Source organism: Prionailurus viverrinus, chromosome B2 (genome assembly GCF_022837055.1).
Source record: "Prionailurus viverrinus isolate Anna chromosome B2, UM_Priviv_1.0, whole genome shotgun sequence".
Lineage (NCBI taxonomy): Eukaryota > Metazoa > Chordata > Mammalia > Carnivora > Felidae > Prionailurus > Prionailurus viverrinus.
In genome coordinates, this window is record NC_062565.1 from 34,345,552 (window position 1) to 34,368,733 (window position 23,182).

At 44.5% G+C, this 23,182-nt stretch overlaps 1 protein-coding gene and 1 pseudogene across 7 annotated transcripts in view; one reads left to right on the top strand and one right to left on the bottom strand.

The window, feature by feature from the left end:
- FKBP5 (FKBP prolyl isomerase 5) overlaps nucleotides 1-6,820 on the bottom strand; it is a 118,483-nt gene extending 111,663 nt beyond the window's left edge. For 2 of the 7 annotated variants that reach the window (XM_047857918.1, XM_047857923.1), the window contains exons 1-2: nucleotides 6,691-6,805; nucleotides 40-145 (exon numbers count right to left, since the gene is read on the bottom strand). The gene's annotated coding sequence lies outside the window, so the exon portion shown is untranslated. Of the gene's footprint in view, nucleotides 1-39; nucleotides 146-5,888; nucleotides 6,020-6,066; nucleotides 6,088-6,690 lie in introns of those variants that run through there. The other 5 variants (XM_047857925.1, XM_047857926.1, XM_047857919.1 and 2 more) reach the window with 3 other exon arrangements.
- LOC125165273 (60S ribosomal protein L30-like) lies at nucleotides 2,335-3,146 on the top strand (annotated as a pseudogene).
- Nucleotides 6,821-23,182: the final 16,362 nt, after the last annotated feature.

Below are 23,182 nucleotides of genomic sequence, written 5' to 3' on the forward strand. Positions count from 1 at the left end.
TTTGTAGCTCTTTTCCTCATTAAAGTAAAAATTACATACCGTAAAATGCCCAGATCTTAAGTAGTCAGCTCAGTAAATTTGAAAAAGCGTGTACACCAACAACTGGTGAATCTGGGCATTCCTTGGACTAGGTCTTGCAATTTTTCTGTAAGTTAAAAATTATATGAAAGTAAGTTACCCAAAAAGCGTACACTTGAATTTCCATTACCTAAATCAAGCTACAGAATATTTCAATCTCCCTAGAAAGTTCCTTTTTGCCTCTTTCCAGTCAACCACACTCTTACCCAGAAACCACTGTCCTGATTTCTATCACCATACCTAAGTTTCGCCCGTTCTTGTATTTTTCAAAAATGGCATCATTTGGTACATACTTATGCCTGGCTTCTCTTGCTCTGAATAATATTTCTTGGATTCATCTATGTTGTGCGAATCATTAGTTCATTTCTACTGTACAAAAAGCTGCTATGAACATTTTACATCAATCTTTTTGTGAATATGTACTTTCTCCTTGGTGAAATAAGATTTCATTTAGAAAGGGGTGGGGGGCTCACATATAAATAAGCCTGTAAAGTCATATAGTACAGATAGATGGACTCATTACATAGTATAATTATATATAGGAAATATGTATACAGTTGTATAAAATACAAAAAATAAAACATAGGTTATTTTACCTACGCGTGTGTATATAAATGAATAGATTGGGGCCAACAAAGATATATTTCTTTAAATGTATAAAGTTCACAGTGAAAACACATCTAATGTGGGAAAGCTGTCCATTTCAGTTTTTCTTAATAAGTATTTTTTTAAATGTTTATTTATTTTTGAGACAATGCGAGAGACAGAGTGCAAGCGGCAAGCAGCGAAGGGGGCACAGAATCCGAAGCAGACTCCAGGCTCTGAGCTGTCAGCACAGAGCCCGACACGGGGCTCGAACCCACGAACTGTGAGATCATGACCTGAGTCCAAGTCGGACGCTCAACCGACTGAGCCACTCAGGCGCCCCTCTTAGTATTGCTTTAACCTAAGAATAATTCAAAAGAGAAACAGATTTCTCTCCATATAAGCTACTGTTACCTCCACTACACAATCATTTTCTATGCGAGGAGTAAAACCCAAAATATGTGTTAAAAGTACATATTTTATTTTATCGTCTTGCTTTTTTAAAACAAAGTTAAGGGACGCTTGGTGGCTCAGTCAGTTAAGTGTCCGACTTCGGCTCAGGTCATGATCTCGCGGTTTGTGAGTTCGAGCCCCACGTGGGGCTCTGCGCTGTCAGCTCAGAGCCTGGAGCCTGCTTCGGATTCTATGTCTCCTTCTCTCTCTGCCCCTCCCCACTTGTGCTCTGTCTCTCTGTCTCTCAAAAATAAATAAATGTAAAAAAAAAAATTTTTTTTTAAGTTAAACAGGGAAATAATCCATTGGCTGATACTTAACATGGGTAAAGACCATCCCATCTCCATTGAGAATATATTCTGAAAAAGGCTCAATCCCTAGGATGTTTTCTCCATCCCAAGAAGTAATTTACCGCAGCATTAAGTCTATGAAAGATACATCCTGACTCTGAAACTCTACTGTGTAATTGCAGCTAAAAGTAGAGGAAGTTCTTTAATTTCTAGTGATGGTAACACTAAGAAACATACACATAAATCTGATTTTTGAAGTCAACTTGAAACTCCCAACTCTGCTGTTGATAATCAGATTATCATTTTCAGGGGACTAAAAGTGTCTCCTCATTTAACATTACCCATAAATTGCCAAGATGGAGGCAGAATGCTACAAAATGTCCTAGAAATTTACCGCTGCCTGTTTTATAAAGGGTTTGCAACTATCAATGGGAGAAAACAACCCACTTCTAATGTTTGCTCTTTGTTCACCTTTTATTCCTCTTCCCCCAAAATGAGCAACTTCAAAAACATACCATTCTAATGTACTACATTTTTAATCTTAAAAAATATTCTTAGCATTTAAATGGTCCCTGACTTTCACAGGTGTGTAATTTACTTAACCCATTATTCACTCTGAAAATACATCATTTTCCAATAATTGTACCATTTTCTAAAAAAACAAGGAAAACAGCCTTGATTAATTGTTACAAAAACCAACAGTGGCTCTAAACCACTACAACTCTCAACTGTCATCATCTTTTTCCTGACTGTTTTAGAGAATTACAATTTTATTCTTATTTTTAAAATATCTTTCTTCCAAACCAAGAGCAGAAAACAGGTACAGCAATTGTGTAGACCCCATACTCCCTCTGGTGGTCCTTCACTCTCATTAACTAGATGTTTTCCAAAAGACTAGAAGTAAATACTAAATTAAGCATAAAATGAACTTGCCCCATTTAAGGACATAGTCTTACATGTTTAAGTTTCAGGAGAATACAGGGTAATTCTCTTCATAACAAATTGTGAGTTACAAATTATTTTGAGAGCTTGAATTTTAGTGTTTAAAATATTGCTAAATATCCTTAGTAACCTGTTATACAAATTAGTTACAAGAGTGAGTTAGGCCCTACTATAATTATTTTAAGCTCTCTTTTGACGGAAGAGTCATGTAACGGTATCTTATTTGCAAATTAAATCACACTTAAGTGGCTATTGTTTTAAAGTCAATAGTTATTTACATACCAACAACCACTCAGTGTATGTCTCCTCTGTATGTAAATTTAATTTTCTTTACACTTTGGGGATATATTATCAGAAGTCAAGAAAAAAAAAAAAAAAAAAAAAAAAAAGCACTATAGAGCCTTTCTCACTAGCTCCTTGGCCAGGACTGGAGACTGCTCTTGGTTGGAGCTGTCCCACACCTAAGGCAGGAAGATGGTAGCTGCACAGAAGTCCTCACTGGAGTCAATTACCCCTAGGCTCCAAGTTGATATGATAAGGGGACAGTACATGATGGGGTACAAGTAGATAAAATAATCAGACACGGCCAAACTGGTCATCCTAGCCAACAACCACCCAGCCTTGAGGAAATAAGCACTACACTATCTTGGCCAAAATTGGGGCCCAACACGCAGCGGCAAGAATACTGAATTGGGCCCAGCCTGTGAAAAATACTACAGAATATGCACAATGGTTATCACTGATCCAGGTGATTCTGGTAACACCAGGAGCATGCCAGAAAAGACTGGTGAAAAGTAAACCATGCAAAATTTTTCTTTAAAGCTGGCCAGAAGTAGGGGGGGGAAATGCACTGTAGAAAATTCAGACATGTACAATAATGAGAAAGCAAAATAATTACTAATCAACTATGTTAGAAAGTTCAGGAGCGCCAGGGTGCCTCAGTCAGTCACAAGCTGAACGTGGAGCCTGCCTGTGATAGTCTCTCTGCCCCTCTCCCCTGCTCACACGTGCTCTCAATCTCTCTCTCTCTCCAAAAAATAAAAGAAAAAAGACAAACTTTTGTTTAAAAAAAAAAAGTTCAAAAAGTTTCAGAGTGCCTGACTGGCTCTATTGGTGGAACATGTAACTCTTGATCTCAGGGTTGTGGGTTCAAGCCCCACACTGAGTAGACAGCTTAAAAAAAAAAAAAAAAAAAATCTTAAAAAAAAAGTTCAAATTGTTTCAGAATTATAAAATGTCTGTATTTAACTGTTCAGCATTGAGTAATCACAGAATTTGGTGTGCCAAAATATGAACAATATAGATTTTTCTTTAGGAACTCTGAAAAATTAATTAAAGGCCTATACAGAGATATTCTTAATGCTAGATGTAACATGTGTACTGGGGTCAAATAAAGCCATATTCATGTCTAACACGGCCACTTGATTTATCCTCAGATTAGCTATTTTAGTATATGTCCTTGTTTCTTTGTGCCTTTCTTCATTCAAAAATATTTGCCAACCCCCAAACAACAAAAAGAACCACACCTGAGGATAAATGACTTAAACACTCAATATGTTTATTGTGTACATATAAGAATTCAACTTATGCTTAATTCTGAAACTGAAATGTGGTTGATAATTTTGATATGGTCTACCACAAGTTAAAGTGGACCAAAAAAACCAGTAAAATATCTAAAAACTGAATTTGAAAATGGGCTTTTAATAAAGTTCCTAAAATATGCTTTTGTGTAAATAAAACTATGAAATATAAGTTTAATTTACTATATGTGGTATATTTAAACATCACCATATGATAAGGATTGTAATAATTATTTATACATAGAAAATTACACATACTAGTTAAAACTCATATATTCCTATACACTTTAAAGAACAATTATCTAAGTCATCCAAAACAAAGAGAACCTCAGACTTATAAGATTCCTTACAACTATTTATGTAGAATAAAACTCACTCAACACGACGTGCCACTGTTGAACAAATCTCCCCTAAGCATCAAAAAGACAACTCTGCTTTAATAGCAATAACTTTTTCTACAGCTACAGAATGAGGATGTTCTTTCTTCTCTAGACTGATTTGTTCTAAGCTAAGAAACCTTTAGGAAACTAACCCAAAATATGTGTTCTTTTCCAGCCCAAGAACAAAGAGAAAATTGAGGATTTAATTAGTTGCCTAATCCAGTGTTTTAAAAGGTTTTCATGTTGAACTCGTTAAAATTATGGGGGTTTTTTTCTTAAAAAAAAAAAAAAAAACACCCAAAATTAAAGATTAAAAAAGTATGTATTTGTTTTGTTAAATGTTGTAAGGACAAAGACCTCATAACACTTAACCCTGTTGTTTTAGAGATATAAAACACTTCATAAAGACCATCTCTTTGATTTTGTTTTAAAATCCCAGTCACAACTAGCCTATTGGTTAAAGAGTTCAACTTTAAATGATGTTACTAAATAGCTAGGTACATAATAAAATAACCATTCAGTGAAATATTAATAAAGTAGCATAATTAAATCAAAACTATAACGTTGCTTTTAAAAAGTTGCACCCCTCTTAAATATAAGTCATCCCCAATAGACACAAAACACACATTAGAAAAAAATTAAGTAAGCTAAATCAAGTTACTTACAAATAAACTTAAATACATATAAACTACATTTAAAAAATAATTATATACTACTTTTAAGTGTATTTTTTCTGTAGATGCCCTACATTGGTCAGGTCCATAATGGTGGATTAAGTAAGTGGAGGTCAGTTGGGAGAGAGACGCAGAAAAGGCTAAGTGAAAGTACGACAAATAAAAATTTCCCAAAAAGAATAAAAATTCGTTCAAGTCTATCCCTGACCTTTGATTCATACACCAAGAGAAAAAGCTACTACAATTCTCTAAAGTAAAAACCCCTCTGGGGTGGGGGTGGGGGTGGGGGTGGGGGTGGTGGCGGGGGGCAGAATTCCACAGACTATTAAAAACACTTAACCAAAATATGCCTTGACTTTTCCCTTGTCCACAATCTAACAAAATGGGAAGACAATGAAAATAAACACGCCTGTCTACTCCCATTTTTCCAAAGAAAGCTCCCATTCAATGCTAAGCCTTATTCCACTGGAAAACATACTCCTGAAAAGTAAATCCAAAACCACGAGCTCAAACTACTTCATGCAGAATTTACTGAATGGCGGCCAAACGTTGTACACGCTGTCCTGAACCACCCTGAAGGGTATCTAGACTTCTGCATTCTCCATTTACTGACTTTGTACCTTACTACGCTTTCGCCACCACTGCAGAAACCGAATTTTTAAAATAAGACCATGTTCCTCCAGGCTCGTCAATGGAAAGAATGCAATCAATCTGCACGCTGACCCCCTCAAACGGTTGGTGCTTTTTGTTTTTTGTTTTAAATCAATACTGGGTTGGACTCCTATACTATTGCCAGTACACCTTTTCAGACATCAGTGGAAGGAGTTCTAACGTTCCAGGAGTGAACCAAGTCAGGAGCCCTAAAACAAGTTGGAACTGGCTTTCACCTGGCACGAGAATAATCACCTGTTAGAAAGGCGCTGCACTGGCACCCTTCAAGAGCGGCTGAGAGCCGGGATGCTGTATCCCAGTCACTTGTCCCATGGTGGCAGGTGAAGGCGGCGAACACGCATCCACACCCACCGCCCCGGGAGCGCAAACCGAAAGCGAGGAGCGCAGCAGCGGGACACTCCGTTATCCTCACCCGCCACGGGCCCCGCCAGGTGTGCGCGGCTCCATCGCGCCCGCGGCGTCCCGGCGCACGGCTCACCCCGGCTCGACTTCGCCCGCCGGCCCGGGCCCCGGAAGGCGAAGTTTCTCTCCCGCCCGCGGCGGCGGCCGCTCACGCGCCGCCCGGCTCTCCGCGGGTCCCGCAGCCTGCTCCGGGCGGTCGCGGTCACAGGCGCCGGGCCTCGGGCGAGTCGGGGGAGACCGACGGGAGCCGGAGCCGGGACCTGTCACCTCGGGCAGGAAACAAAAGCCGGGTGAGGACGAGCGGGCGCGACCGGCCTCGACTCCGCGAGGCGGAGCGCGGCGGGGGCGGGGAGCGGCTCTCGAGGTCGCCCGACTCCGCGCCTCGCGGAGAGAGCACCGACCCCGCGGGCCGGCGGGGCGCGGAGGGGCCCCGCAGTTGGGCAAGGGGCATCCGGCGCGCTCGCCTCGAGGCTTCCCCCGCCCCGTTCGCCCCGAGCCTGCCTCTCTAGGGCAGGAGAACCGCGCGTGAGGGGGCGCCGAAGCGGCGCGGCGGCGATCTGACCGCGAAGGAGGGAATTCGGTTCCCGGGGCGCCGCGGCCGCCCGCCCCATCCCTGCGGCCATGGCGCCGGTACCTGTCGCCGTGGCTGCTCCTTGGCCCCTTCTCTCTCCGCCTCACCCTAGCGCTGCTCGGCCCCCAGCCCACCCAGCAGGCCGTCCGCGCGCCGGACGCCGCCGCCCGAGACTGGCAGCGCCCGCGAACCGGCCCGAATCCCCGGGGCAGCGCCCGGCGCGGTCCCGCCCCCGCCGGCCGCAGGACCTGTCTTCGATAGGGCCCTGGGGCTGTCAGTCCGCCCCCAAAAGGCGCGCGGGCTGTCGCTCCGCCCGTCCGGATTGGTGGCCGCGCACCGTCTATGCAAATAAGACTCCGCCCCCGTCCATTTGCACCTCCGCCTTAGTGTAAACTCCGCCTCTCCACGCCAGCCCACGTGTCTGGCCCTTGGCCTTTGTGGGGGCCGGCGGGAAGGGATGAAGGAAACTGACCCATGCCCCCTCACACCGTCTCTTACCTTCAGAGAAACTCATGCCTAAACAAGCTATTGACTTCACATCTGAATCGTATCTCTGAAAGCTCTGCCTTGCTGCCTGTTTGCCAGGCCTGCCCAAAGGATGGAGAGGGGCAGGCCAGGATGTTTGTGTCAGGTAAGCATACTAGGTTAGCCCTAGGAAGTAAAAAAAAATGCCCCGTTGGGCCTCGGGAAAATCCCATCTTGAGAACCAGTTTAGCCCGTGGTACTTCCCCATGGACACTAAATGACTGTGAAGACTATGCTCTCCCGTGGTTTTCTGCCTTTCAAGCATGAGACACCAGGCCATTGAGACAGCAAAAGACCTTAAAAAATATTGGTGTTCTCTGATCCCCTTTTCCCACCGCACCACCGCCCCCACCCCCCCATCAGCAAAGGGTAGACCCGCTGAGCAAACGCAGCTTCAAGAGGGGCTAAGCTCCTCCAACCAGAAGGCTGGCTGCCTCTGAGTAGTTCCCATAGAGATTCAGATGAGGAGATAGAACTGGCTGCACCTGGGCTTTAAGGGGTAGCTAACTCAAACCCCTCATTTTTGAGAAACAGAAACCTAAAGTCTCATAGCTATGGGACTTAATAGTCACCTATGGAAATCTTATGTCCCATAACCAGATCAGAAGCCACATCTCTTAGCTCCAAATCTGCTCTCTGCGCTATGTCATGTTGGTCATTTAGGTATTTTTGAAGACCCTCTTCAACAAATCACCATCCCTGCCTTCAGGACGTGGTGCCTGGGGAAAAAAACAACTAGAGCCAACACGGAAACCTCAAGAGCAAAGAAGGCCCTGACTTAATGCCTAGAAGCTTCCCTTTTTACCAGATGCCAGGGAGAATCACTGACACAATTTATTCATACATTAATTCAACAAGACATGGGTGATTGAATCCAAATCCAACCATTTTTTCTTCAATGATTTGTTCTGAAAGTTTCTAACCCCAGTTGATTAAGCGTCTACTGTGCTTACTACTAGCAAGTATTAAGCACTGTGCTGTGTGCAGAGTCCGCATAGGTGAGGAGACATTGTCTCAGCCCTTGAAGGCTTTAGCCAAGGAGCTGGTGACTTCCACATTACATGTCAGTACCACTTATGTTACAGTGGACAGCTCCAAGGAAGGAGCAGTTGGCTTTTCCTGGGAAAGGCAGGGAAGGCTTCATTGAGGAGGTGGCATTAGAGCTGAGTCCTAAAAGAGTTTTGAAAGATGGTGTTTGCCAGATGGAGGGATGTGGAAGAGGAAGGAAAGGGATTCCTAGTCTGCAGAGGATAGGATGAGCAAAAAAGCATGCAGACCTGGAAAAGCCTGGTAATTGAGGGAACAGCGAGGAGCAGTATGGGAAATCTGCAGGGCTGTGTGGCCATGTCACATGTTCTGGGACCAGGCTCTTCCAGGAGGAAGACAGAAAGGCCCCGGAGGCTGCCAGGCTGTGTTGTAACACACCGCAGCAAACAACAACAGGCCCTGTAGATACAGCTGCAGGCTTTTTTTTTTTTTTCTAGGCCAGAGTCTGTGGGGAACAGTCAGTTCCACAGTTCTGATGGCAGCCCGGCTGGCCCCACCCACTCTCTCAGAAAACCACTCCGGTCGCTGCACTTGCCCTCCTTGGCATTTGGAAACACGTGTGCTTGCAGTTTCCCCAAACACTGCTGCCCTTCAGAGCTCAAAGATAACGTGGGCTATGGCTGCAGACACCTGGATGTGGAACAGACAGCCCTTTCCTAACGCACAGAGCGGTTCTTTGCAGGGCCTATTACCAAGGCTGGCTTCATGGGCGTGCGACCTGCGCTTGGTTTAATGCTCTGCTGTCGCTGTCTTGAAATTCTTAATAATTTCTCGACAGTTGCATTTTCATTTCATTTCACCTGCAAATTATGTAGCCAGTCTGACCTGTCACTGGTAGTGCCCCTGGGAATGTTTGTGATCCTACTCAAACCATATCTCATTTTTAAAGCCCTTGGCATTCATTAGGTTTGTTCACATGCACCGTATCACTCGATTCTCACAACGGCGATGTGGGGTGGGCTTGTATTCCTAGCCCCATTTATTGGCTGAGAAAACTGAAGTTTGGCAGTCTCCTCCAGGTAGCACAGCAGGGAGTGGCAAAGTTTGTATTTGAACTCATCCCACACAAGCCCTGTTCCATCTGCTATGGATCCACCTTTATGTTGGTTTCAGAACGCTTTCAAAGGTAGGTGTGCACGGGAAGGATGTGCTGGTGTGTTTTTGTTTTTGTTTTTGTTTTTAAGTAAGCTCTACACCCAACATGGGGCTTGAACTCACGACCCTGAGATCAAGAGTTGCGTGCTCTACCAACTGAGCCAGCCAGGTGCCCTAAAGATACACTGTCTTAAGAGTCAAACCACATGGTGGAGTGAATGTATGTCACTTCATGGCTGCTTATCACATTTGAATAATTTTTCATTAATTTTGAAAAAAATTTCAGCCATTGTATGTTCAATTACTGTTTCTGTACCTCTTTCTTTCTGGGCCCCCAGTTGAAATACCTATTAGACCTTCTCACTACATCCTTTCTTCTGTATCTTCTATCTTTTGTCCTTCAACGCTCTGTTGTAAAAGTTTCTTGTGACTCTTCTTCGGTTCACTAATTCTCTCTTCAGCTTTTTAAAAAATTCTTCTCTTGGGGTGCCTAACATGCGACTCTTGATTGATCTCAGGGTCATGAGATCAAGTCACTTAGTGTCCTTGGGCATGGAGCCTCCTTAAAAAAAAAAAAATTCTCCTCTTAAACCCATCCATCAAGCTCTTAATTTGTTGTTTGCTTGTTTGTTTGGGTTTTTTTTTTTCAGTTCCAGAATTTCTCTTTGGGTCTTTTCAGATCTGCTATGTCACTTCTTATGTCTCTTTGTGACTTGCTATAATTTTCAAGCTTGGCTTTTCTCTCCTTAAACAAAGTAAGTGTAGCTGTTTTATGGCTTATGTCTGTTAATTTCAATCTAGAGTCCCTGTAGATCGGTTTCCATTGTTAATTTTTACTACTGGTTCTTCCTCATGAGGTTTTATCTCATCATGTACCTGGTTATGTTTTGGACATTGTATTTGAAAAATCATTTAAGGCAACAGTGATAACATCTTCCTCCCAAAAGGATTTCCATTGGTTTCTGCAGGCATTTGGGGACACTGGTAAGCTAAGATCACCTTAACTCAATTTCATGGCTTCTGATTTTCTGAGCTTCCCAGATGACTTGAAACTGGATTACAGTATGTGGGAGGGTTTGTTTATTTATGGTTTGTTTGTTTGTTTGTTTGTTTATGGTTCCTCCTTACCCAATGTTGCAGCTCTTTGAGGTTCCAGTCAAAGCCTGGGAGTTGTTTCAGTTATATATGGTTTCATAGCAAACAATCCTAAAATTTAGCAGTTTAAGACAGATGTCAGTGGACTTTTCCTTAAACGGCAAGATGGTAAATATTTTAGATTTGCAGGCCATATGGTCTCTGTTACAACTACTCAACTCTATCATTATAGTTCAAATCAGCCATAGACAATACATGAATGAATGGGATGGCTGTGTTCCACTAAAACTTTATTTACAAAGCCAGGCAGCCATTCTTAAGCTGATAAAGAATATCATCAAAAAAACTCACAACTAACACCATGCTTAAAAGACTTGATACCTTTTCCAAGAAAAAGACAAGGAACAGACATGAATGTCCACTCTTGCCACTTCTATTTAATATTTTAATGGAGGTTCTAGCCAGGGTGATTAGGCAAGACATAGAAATTAAAAGGCATCCAGACTGGAAAGAAAGTAGTAAAACTATCTCTAAACACAGATGACATGATCTTTGTGTATAGAAAATGCTAAGGAATCCACTTAAAAACTGTTAGAACCAATAAGCGAATTCGGGAGCACCTGGGTGGCTCAGTCAGTAGAGCATGTGACTCTTGATCTCAGGGTTGTGAGTTCAAGTCCCACGTTGGATGTAGAGCTTACTTAATAATAAGTAGGGGTGCCTGGGTGGCTCATTTGGTTAAGCGTCCGACTTTGGCTCAGGTCATGATCTCATGGTTCATGGGTTCGAGCCCCATGTTGGGCTCTGTGCTGACAGCTCAGAGCCTGGACCCTGCTTTGTATTCTGTGTCTCTCTCTCTGCTCCTCCCCCACTCACGCTCAGTCTCTCTCTCTCAAAAATAAACAAACATTAAAAAAATTTTGAAAAATAAGTACATTCAGCAAGTTTGCAGGAAACAAGATCTATAATAAAAATCAATGATATGTCTATACACTTTCAATGAACAATGAAAAAATGAGATTAAGAAAAAAATTTCCTTTATAATAGCCTAATAAAGAACAAAATACTGGGGTGCCTACCTGGCACAGTCAATAGAGTGTGTGACTCTTGATCTTGGAGTTGTGAGTTCAAGCCCCACGTTGGGTGTGGAGATTACTTAAAAATAAAATCTCAAAAAATAATAATAAAATACTTAGGGATAAATTTAACAAAAGAAGTACCAAACTTATACTCTGAAAACTACAAAACATTGTTGAAAGAAATTAAAGAAGACCTATATAATCGGAAAAACATCCTATGTTCATACATCAAAAGACTTAACATTGTTAAGTTGGCAATACTCCCCAAATTATCTACACATTCAATGCAATCCCATCAGAGTCCCAGCTGACTTCTTTAGAGAAATCAACAAGGTGATTCTAAAATTCATACAGATTGCAAGGGACCCAGAACAGCCAAAACAATATTTAAACAAACAAACAAACAAACAAACAAACAAACAAGGGACCCTGCCTGGCTTAGTTGGTGGAGCCTGAGACTCTTGATCTCAAGGTTGTAAGTTCAAGCCCCACATTAGGTGTAGAGATTACTTAAAAATAAAATCTTTAGAGGGGCGCCTGGGTGGCTCAGTTGGTTAAGCATCTGACTCTTGATTTGGCTCAGGTCATGATCTGATGATTCAAGAGTTCGAGTCCCCTGTTGGGCTCCACGCTGATACTGCAGAGCCTGCATGGGATTCTGTCTCTCCCTCTCTCTCTGTCCCTCCCACACTCTCTCCTGCTCTCTCTCTCTCTCAAAATAAATAAATAAACTTAAAAAAATGTTCTAAGGTTGACTGTGTGATAGTTGCACACATCTATGAATATACTAAAGACCTCTGAGTTGCATACATAAAATGGATAAATTGTATGGTAGGTGAATTAATTATAATTCAATAAAGCTGTTTAAAAAAAGAAGAAGAAGAACAGGGAGCCATTTATGGGCCATACTTTGCTTATTCCTGACTTAAAACGATAACTATTCTATTTAGTTGCTCATGATTCTTCAATATGGAGCAGGGACACTGGTATCTACTCTATGTGGCATCAGTCAGGGCAGCTTGACTAGGCCGGAATGATCTACTTCCAAGATGGTCTTACTCACCTAGAGGGCAAGTGGGACCTCAGTGGGATGTTGGCGAGGGTCCTACGTTCTTCTCCCACATGGTCTCTCCATGAGGCTAGGTTGGGTTTCTCACAATATCCTGTCTCAAGATAATCAGACTTTTACGTGGTGGCTGGTTTCCTCCAAAGGGCAAATGTGGAAGTTGCCAGGCCTTCTAGAGGTTTAGATCTGGAACTGACAGTGTCATTTCCACCATGTTCCGTAGGTGAAAGCAGGTCACAGGCCAGTCCGGATTCAAGGGGAGGGAACAGTTGTGGTGTGAGTACTCACACAATATCGTTCACTGGGGGCCTATACCAAAGTAACAATCTGTCCATTTTCCCTCTGTCCCCTAATGATTCACTTCCTCCCCAGTGCAAAATACACTCACCACCCCTTAAGACCCCCGAAAATCTCACCCCATTGCTCTACCAGGATTGAGTTTGAACTCCCTAAGTTCAGGTCCAGGTATGAATGAGACTTCTCCAGTGATATTCCCCTGGATCTGACAACCTTTGAACTAAAGAGACAAGTTACCTGCTCCCCACAGGAAATGGTGACGCAGAGAAAGGACAATCTCAAAGTATATTCCTACTCGAAAAGGAGAAACTGGCAGACACAAGTCAATCGCAATTCTGAAATCCAGGTACACATCACCAGTTCCTCGGTTAGCTCCCAGTTCTTAAGGTAGTTAGACTTATTACATGGCAACTGACTTCCCCTAGAGCCAAAATATGGAAGCTACCTTCTTAACGCTTGAACCCGACCTGGCACAACATCACTTCTGTCACATTCTATTGGGTAAAATGGGTCACAGAGCCAGCCCAGAGTCAAGGGGAGGACACAGGGCATGGATACCCATAGCCATGGCTCACTGGAGATTATCAAAGTAATAATCTACCACAGGGGTGGTTTATCAGAGTCTCCAACCTCAGTAGGCCCTGCATTCCAGTTTTGTACCCCTAATCCTAATAAGCTTTCAAAAGCACAGCTCAACCTCTCTGATGACTCAGATTGGCAAATGCCCACGGACAAAAGCAGCCCCAAGTGCTGGACTCACTTCTCTGGTAGGGTTGCCAGATTGAACAAATAAAAATACAGGACATCCAGTTACATTTGGATTTCAAATAAACAATAAATTACTTTTTAGTAGGAATATGTCACAAGTACATATTATACTTATGCTAAAAAATAATTTGTTGTTTATTTGAAATTCAAATTTAACTGGGACTTACACTAAAAAAAAAAATGTCTTTTATCTGAAATTCAAATATATAACTGGAAGTCCTGTATTTTATCTGGCAACTCTAATCTCTCTGGATTTCTATCTGTTCATGTACCTTGGTTCAGTAATTCCTCACTATCTTGTTAGAGTTTTAATGCTTTTAACATTTAAAAATATTTGAAGATCGGGGCACCTGGGTGGCTCAGTCGGTTGAGCATCCGACTTTGGCTCTGGTCATGATCTCACAGCTCGTGAGTTCAAGCCCTGCATCAGGCTCTCTGCTGACAGCTCAGAGCCTGGAGCCTGCTTTGGATTCTATGTCTCCCTCTCTGTCCCTCCTCTGCTCACGCCCTATCTCTTTCTCCCTCAAAAATAAATAGACATTAAAAAAAAGTTTTTTTAATAAAAATAAAAATATTTTAAGATTTAAAAATCTGGCATATGTAGTTGTCTTTTACAGGAGGATTGGTCTATATTCTAAGTGGTTTTTCTATATTTGGGGGAATTCCCCTATTGTGATTTTTGTCCTCAACCTGGAAGGCAGAACTCAAATTCTCAGCCTCTGTGGAAACTATACATGTGACTTAGCTCTACCAATCACACACCCAAGGGAGACTTGAAGTGCAGAACATGGGTTGGTGAAGGGCTCCCACTTTTTGTTGGGCAGCTGGCTATAAAAAATTCAATTTTTTAAAAGTTTAATTTTTTTTTTTACTTTTTAATGTTTATTTTTGAGACAGGGAGAGACAGAGCATGAACGGGGGAGGGTCAGAGAGAGAGGGAGACACAGAATCGGAAACAGGCTCTGGGCTCTGAGCTGTCAGCCCAGAGCCTGACGCGGGGCTCGAACTCACGGACCGCGAGATCATGACCTGAGCCGAAGTCAGACGCTTAACCGACTGAGCCACCCAGGTGCCCCAAAAGTTTAATTATTTTTAAGAGAGCGAGAGATCAAGGGAGGGGCAGAGAGAGAGGGAGGGAGAGAGAGAGAATCCCAAGCAGACTCTCACTGTCAGCGCAGAACCCGACATGGGACTCAAACTCACAAACTGTGAGATCATGACCTGAGTCAGAAATCAAGAGTCAGATGTTTAACCGACTGAGCCACCCAGGCGCCCCCAAAAATTCAATTTTTAAAAATGAAGCAAATCTATGTTTGCTGTAATAGCGATTGTTAGTCATCCCCCAATATCTATTCTCTTCTCCTCTGATCTTGAGCAAGATACATGTCTCCCTGGAATAAAAAATGTGTTTCCCAAGGGTGCCTGGCTGGCTCAGTAGGCAGTAGAGCATGTGATTCTTGATCTCAGGGTCATGAGTTCAAGCCCCACATTGGGTATGGAGCCTACTTAAAGAAAAAAGAAAATGTTTCCCAGCCTCCCTTACAGCTGGGTGTGTCCCTGTGTTTTCTGGCCAATGAGAGTTGAGCAGAAATGTCATAGGAAGTGTTCTTACTGGGAGGAAGCATGTCCCTTTCTTTCCTTTCTTTCTGCTGGCTAGATGCAGATGTAATGGCTAGAGCTCAGACACCCATTTTGGACCGTGAAGTAGAGCCCTATGCTGAAGATGGCATAGCAAAAGGCAGAAGGAATCTGGGTCCCTGATAATTGTGGGGTCCTGGTGTTGTCTGACTACTTACTTCTAGACTTTATTAGAGAGAGATAGATCAATATCTAATCTTACAAGTCACTGATAGTTCGAATTTTCTGTCACTCACAGCCGAACATAATTGTAACTGATACAACTATTGATGTGGAGTGATTTCTAAGATAAATTGTTAAATGAAGAAAGCAACGTGCAGAGCAATGTATGCAGTATGGTGCTATTTTGGGGGGAAATGCAGATAGATATATATGTATGTTTGTATATGAGCAGCCTTTTCCAGAAGGATATACTGTGAATTTTTCCCATGTACAAATATTACTTATTCAAAAGCTAATTTGGGATGCCTGGGTGGCTCAGTCAGTTAAGCACCTGACTCTTGATTTCGACTCTGGTCATGAGCTCACAGTTCATGAGATCTGCGCTGACATCCCAGAGCCCACTTGAGATTCTCTCTCTCTCTCTCTCTCTCTCTCTCTCTCTCTGCCCTTCCCCTGTGCACATTCTCTTTATATCTCTCAAAATAAAGAAATTAACATTTTTTTTAAAAGCTACATCTATTTTTTTTATTTAAATTTTTTTTTTATTTCTTATTTTGGAAAGGGAGGGCATGCGGGCGCCTGGGTGGCTCAGTCGATTGAGCACCTGAATTTAGCTCAGGTCACGATGTCACAGTCTGTGAGTTTGAGCTGTAGGATCTGAGTAGGATCTGTGCTGACAGCTCAGAGCCTGAAGCCTGCTTCGGACATGTGTCTCCCTCTCTCTCTGCCTCTCCTCTGCTCATGCTCTGTCTCTCTCTCTCTCTCACTCTCAAAAATAAATAAACATTTAAAAAAATAATAAAAACAAAAATAAAAGAAAGGGACAGCATGCAAACAGGAGAGAGGGGCAGAGGGAGAGAGAGAGGATCTTAAGCAGCCTCCACGCTCAGCATGGAACCCAACTCAGGGCTTAATGCAGGGCTTGATCCCACCACCCTGAGATCATGACCTGAGTCAAAATCAGGAGTCTGACACTCAACCAACTAAGTCACCCAGACGCCCCAAAAGCTAACTTTAAAAAAATAAAAAATTTAAAACTATTTAATAATTTAAAATATTTTATACTTTTAAACCATAGTAATTGGTGAAACTGCAGTCAATTTTCCTCTTTTCTTCTTCTTCTTCTTCTTTTTTTAAATGTCTATTTATTCATTTTGAGAGAGAGAGGATGAGAGAGAATCCCAAGCAGGCTCTGCATGGTCAGCACAGAGCCTGACTTGGGGCTCGAATCCAGAACCGTGAGATCATGACCTGAGCTGAAATCAAGGGTCAAACACTCACCGCCTGAGCCACCCAAGCACCCCTCCTCTTTTTTCTACTTTTCTATATTTTTAGATTTCTGTGCATACTTACATGCAAAATTGAATAGCCCCGACAATAAAAATAATTTACATTTTAAATATTTGTGTTTTGGCGGGAGGCTGGGTGGCTCAATCAGTTGAGCATCTGACTTGGGCTCAGGTCATGGGCTCAGGTCATGATCTCATGGCTTGTGAGTTTGAGCCCTCATTGGGCTCTGTGCTGACAGCTCACAGCTTGGAGCCTGGAGCCTGCTTCAGATACTGTGCTTCCTTCCCTCTCTGCCACTCCCCTGCTCATGCTCTGTCTCTCTCTCTCTCTCTCTCTCTCTCTCTCTCTCAAAAATAAATTAAAAATTGTAAATAATAAATAAATAAATTAATTATTAATTGTGTTTTGTTAATATGCATACCCTTTAATTCCCAGGACCTTAAAGACTAATATACTGAATGCACACTTTGGACTGCAAATCCGTTGAACAATGTATATTGAATACCTACTATCTATCAGGCACCATTCTAGGTAAAAAAAACAGACAAGTTGCCTTTGTTTGTGGAGCTAAGGTCCTCACGGGGCAGACAACAAATAGACATACAAACGAGATTCTTTCAGATAGGGCTCACTGCTACAAAGTAAAAAACCAGGGTAAATGAGCCAAAAAATGTCGAGGACACCATCAGAGAGGGTGATGAAAGACCTTTGAGGAGGTGAAATTTGTGCCAAGACCTGAATGATGGGAAGGGGTCAGTTTCAAGAGGGGGAAATTTCAAGAGGACGAGAATTCCAGGAATGGGGACTAGAGCATGGAAGAAACAGAGGAATTGTTGGAGCAGCTGGGGAGAAGTGTGAGGCCGGGAGGAATGGTTCCAGAAGAGCTTGGAGGGGTGAGCAGACACGTGCCTCAGTGAGAGACCATTCCTCGCCTAAGCCGAATTGTGAAGATGAAAAAGACCAGCAATACAAGAGCCAGTGGAATGGAGAACAACAGGAATTCTCACACTTCTCTGGTGGCAACATACACTTCCACTTTGGAGCACAGTTTGGCAGTTTCTTTTGAAGCTTAACACACACTTACCATATAACTCACCAATTTTCCTCCCAAGCGAAATAGAAACGTGTTCACAGAAGGAGTCGTAGAAGAATGTTCCCAGCAACTTTTTCGCAATAGCCCCAAACTACAATCAACCCTAATCTTCATCAACAAGAGAACGGGTAAACAAATTGTGGTGTAGCCATACAATGGAATACAATACAGCTATGAAAAAGAACAAACTACTTACTAATAGAAGCAAAAACATAGACGGATGTCAAAAGCATGATGTTGAGCAAAAGAAGCTAGAAAGAAAATAGTACAGACTGTGTGATTCCTTGTACATGAAATTCTAGGAAATACCAATCTAATCCAAAGCAACAGAAAGCCGATTAGGGGCTGTTTGGGCCCAGGTGGGGACAGATTGCAAAAAGGAAACAAGGAAACTTTTAGGGAGACAGAAACGATCTTTACTGCGATAGAGGCAAACACATTTGTCAAACTCATCAAATTATACACCTATATGGGCACATTGTATTGTACATAAATTATGCCTCAGTAAAGTTTATCTAAACCACACACACACAAGGTGTGTGTTCTTATGTATGAGCCTGGTACATTTATCTGTCTGCTTCTCTCTGTATTTTCTAGGAAGTAGCTTGCAAGTAATAATTTCTCACTTGCTCACTTGTTTTTTTCCCCTGCCCCTAACCCCAACGAGAATTAAGCCTGACACCTCGAACTTCTAGCTTTTGAGGCTGACTTCGTCACCTCAACCCTCACCACAGAGACGTTGATCTGCATTTCACAGAGAACAGAGGTCCAGCGTGGTTAAGTCAGCACGAGTGCTTTTCTCTCAAGGCGTCCTTGGTGACTTGGGGCAACCCCTCAGAGCCCCCAAAGAGTTTCTTTCCTCTGCTGGCTGATGACTGAAATTCATGGGTCCAAGTGTCATCTTTTTGGCATTAGGCCTTTAGGAGCCTGGGAAGGGAGGTGGCCCCACAGGTCCTACAGAGGCTGGGGACACAGAGGTGAGCGACATCCAGGCCCTGCCATTGAAACACTCACAGTCCTGGCTCAGTGGTCTTAGTACAGTGGGCCTAAGACAGCCTGGAACTTGTTGGAAACACGGACTCCTGAGTTCCGGGGAGATTCTTATTTGGGTGGGGCGTTGTTAACAAACTGCCAGGTAGTCAGTCCATTGCAGACCATCTTTGAAAAACGGGCTGGGACTGAAGAAATACTGAAACCATTTAGAAAGAGCAATGGCCGAAATTGTCCCAAATGTGACGAATGCACCACAGCAGGATAAACACAAGAGAGATCTCACCACGCACAACTTGTGAAAAAACAAAAACACAGTGATAAAGAGAAACTCTGGTTCCAGATTTAAGAGAAAGCTTTTGCAAGGTGGAAGGTGTTGGGAGAAAGTCCCAGACGTGGGTAGGAAGGGCAAGATAGGGCGGAAGGTGAACCTGATAGTTCAAAGAGAACTGTCTGGGCCCTTGAGGTTTGCTAAGGGGCAGCCAGTTGGACCTGGCCCTGGGAAAGGGCCCAGGCTCTGTTTTATAAGCTAATCCCCTCTCCACATGCCCCTTTGCTATGAGGAGCCAGATTTGTACCCCATCCCAGTCTGGTTTTTCGGACTGTCATGGTTTTCTGGTTTGGGGCTGTCGTGGCATGGCTGGATGCTGTTCTGACCCTGTCGTGCAAACAGCTGAAGGTATTTCCCAAGCCTGGGTACGTGCAGGGCTCTGAGCTGGCTGCCCCCCGAGGAGACACAGAGGCACCAATGCCTCCTCTCCAGGGACTTAGCTCTGATGTCTGGAACCTGGCTGACCCTCAAACTGAAATTGGCCGTGTGCCCTGTGAACTCCCAGAAAGCATTTATTCAGGTTTCTTTGCAGCTTTGCTTCCCTGTCCAGACCCCATGGGCACAAATCAGAATTAATCATATCCCAGGAAACCGGTGTATCAGCAGAGTGGGCATGGGTGGGCAGGGGCAAAAAGAGGGGTGACTGGACTCAGATATTTGGTGGGTGAGGAGGGTATTGCTCAGGTCAACAGGAACCACACCTGTGGGGAGAACCCTGGGACTAGAGAGAGGTGGCAACAAAGGCCAAATCCGGTGGCCTAAAAGAGGGATAACCCAGTGAAATTTGCATCATTATGAAGACTCTTGGCTATGGTGTCCATACCAGCTAATGTCCACCGGGCGCTTATTGGAAGCTGGACCACGTTCTAGATGCTTTAAGTGTCTTAACTAAGGGAATCTTCAAAAACAACCTAAGGAAATTGTAGCACAGAGAAGTTCAATGGTCTGCCAAGCCAGCAAGTGGCAGAGCTGCGGCTAATCCGCCAAGCTACACCACCTTTCAGAAGTGAGCGTAGGGAGACAAGCTGTCGGCTGGCTGGGTGGCGAGCCTAGTGTGTTGAACTGTGGAATCAGCAAATTCTTCTGCCCTCGGGATTCTCATGCGAGCTTCCCCCCCCAGGTGGAAATGCTTAATTTACATAGAGGATAGAAAATGAAAATTAAAAAATCACCCACTCGACCAAAAATGTGCAGTCAACCAGGGCAGAAATGAAGATGATGTCAGCCTCTGCTGCCCCACTATGTGGCCGTTACCCACCTGCCTGGGGGGGGGGGTCTCCCCTTCCACCGCATCCTCTCTTGCCTCCCGCTTTGCTGCTCCACTCTTCCTACCACCGAACATTCTCGGAACTTCCACGCCCTTCTCCCTTCTCTCCAATTACCAAAATCTTTCGAGACTCAGTCCAAATCTCACCTCTTCCAGAAAACCCTCCCAGACATCTCCGGTTGGAACAACTCCGTCCCTGGCCCGTGTGCTGAAATAGGATGTTCTTTCAGCATCAGCCATAATTCACTTTGCATTAGGTCACTTCTCAGGGGAATGTGTCTCCCTGGTGCCATAAGCACAGAGATTGCTCAGGAGGTAGCTGACACCTGCCTATGCCATGGGCAGCTGGTCATAGTAAGCAGGTCACTAGAGGGTCTTGGGGACCTCTTTCTCCATTGACTTGGAAAAACAGGCTTGGAGACCCATCTAAATTCCATGTCAAAGGCCGGAAGATAACACGAAGATATGATGCATGGGAGTTTACTCTCAAAATCTATTTTGAAAAAATGATCTACGTTCTAGAAAATAAAATAGCTTTGGCATAGCAGACATCTTACATGAATGAAGATTGAGCCCTACTGCTTCATGTAATTAAATCTGAATTCATTCATTCATTCATTCATTCGTTCATTTGCTCATCAGGCATTAACCGAATCTGGTTGCTCAAAGCTTTGTAAGTTGGCAAATACTTAAGACAGTGAGCGAGGCAGTGTAGTGCAGGGGTTAACCGTGCAGACTCTCCAGCTGAACTGGCTGTGTGTAAATCCCACTACTGCTTATCAGGCATGTCACTTGAGGTAAATAAGTCACTTAAACTCTCTGCGTATCAGTTTTCCCATCTGTAAAATGGAAATGATAATTATAGTACCTATCAAGTTAGTGAGGATTAAATGAACTAATGGATATTAATAATATAATTGTCTATATATGTGTAAGATATAAAGCAGTCCGAATTGTGTCTGCTCTGTAGAAATGCTGGCTTTTAAATCATTCTTGTCAGCACTATTTTAAAATGTGTGCTAGCAGAGAACGGGGGACCCCCTCATAGTGGAAAGATAATGATGTCCTTCCTAGGCTAAGGAGGGGACAGGCATTCCAGGCAACAGGAACAGCATGTGCAAAGGCTCAGATGTGCACACCGGCACGGCCAGTCGGGGGAACCGGGAGGCTGGGGTCTAATGTGTAGCTGGGGGCAGGCTTAGAGATGCAGGTGCCGTGCACGCCCACCGCTGGTGGTGCCACGTGAGGCGTTTGGGCCTCCGTTCTGATGGCAATGGTGAGCCAGTGAAGGGTTCTCAGTTACAGATCAGCTGTGTGTTTGAGGCAGATGCTTCTGGTAGCCGAGTGAGGGAGGATATAAGCTTGGAGGTGGGTGCCCCCCCGCCCCCTCCAGTTAGAAGCCCCGCGAGGGAGGCGGTACCAGATGCCTGCAGAAGCAGTGGCCGTGAGCCCTGAAAGGAGAGAACTCGTGAGAAAGAGGGAACAAGAACACCCCGTGGGCCAGGGGACTGACTGGATGGGGTAGGAGAGGACAGATCTGGGGTGGCCCCCAAGTTCACTGTCTGGGTGTTCCGCCCGTGTGGAACGAGACACATGCACGCGCGACAGTTGCTGCGTCTTACTCATTTCTGTAGCCTCCTCTTTCCCTCCTCCCCCTCCCCAGCACCACGCCAGGCACGTGTTGTGTGCTCAGTGACTGCAGCTGAATCAGGTTTAACGGAACCCCAGTCTGCTCCCTGCCCAGCCCCTAGATTGGGCGACCGTGTCACAAACACAATCGCTCAGCCCTACCATGCTCTGGATTACTGCTGCGCTGTGCCCTGGAGGCGTCCGAAAGAAGCCCCGCTTTCCCCTGAGGAAGCCAGTGTGCCCGGACCCCGCTCTCAGCCCCAGAGCTGCCACATCCACCTGGGGACTGGGCCCTCTTCAAAGCCCTCCTACCTCTCCACGGGAAGGAGACAAGGGCCTAAGGCCCCTGCAGCAATGGGACGAATGAATGGAATGCAATCAAGAACTGACAGTACAAGCAAAGAGATCTACTAGCCCTGCAAAACGACGCCCCCCCTGGAGACATCTGTTCCCAGAAATGGTGGAAACCTTACCCCCCTCCCCTGCCCCCATTCCCGTCAGCCACCCAAGCAAGGTGCTGCGCTGGAGTGAACCCACAGCTCTTGGGTCTTTCTCTGCTACCCGTAGGGTTATTCACTAGTAAGAGAAATGAAGGCGAAAGAGCCTGGCTTGCTATAAATCCAGAGGCAGCCGGGAGCCAGCAATGGAGCACTGTCCTCACCCCACATTCCCCCAGAGCATCCTCAGCAGGCAGGTATGAGCGGGGCTCACCCGAGAGCTGAAGGTGCAGAGGAGTCCCACATCATGGGAGGGTGAGTGTGTGTATACGTGCACCCACGTGTGCATACACGGGAGAGTGTGGGCACCCCAGGCGCATGAGGGCACCACTGCATGCCCGTGCATTCCCTCATATTGCCCGTGTATACACCCATGTGTACGCATGCGTGCCCATGCATGTGTCTTCGTGTGCCCACGTGTGCGTGTGCAACGAATGTACGTGCGTGCACAGTGCCGCCCAGGGGAGGGGCAGGGGAGCAGAGGCAGCAGGGGGGTACATCTTTGCAAAGTTGATACATCTGTTTGTGGGCAGGTAGGTAGGAGTGGGTTTGGGTGTGGTTGTGGGAACGGGAGCCTTTTGTTTGTTGTGAGGGAGGATTTCTTCCCAGGTGTTTGTGAATGAGGACGGGACAGATGAGGTGGGGCAGCCGTTCTTCTGGCAGAGGCCGTGTCTGTCCTGGTCCTT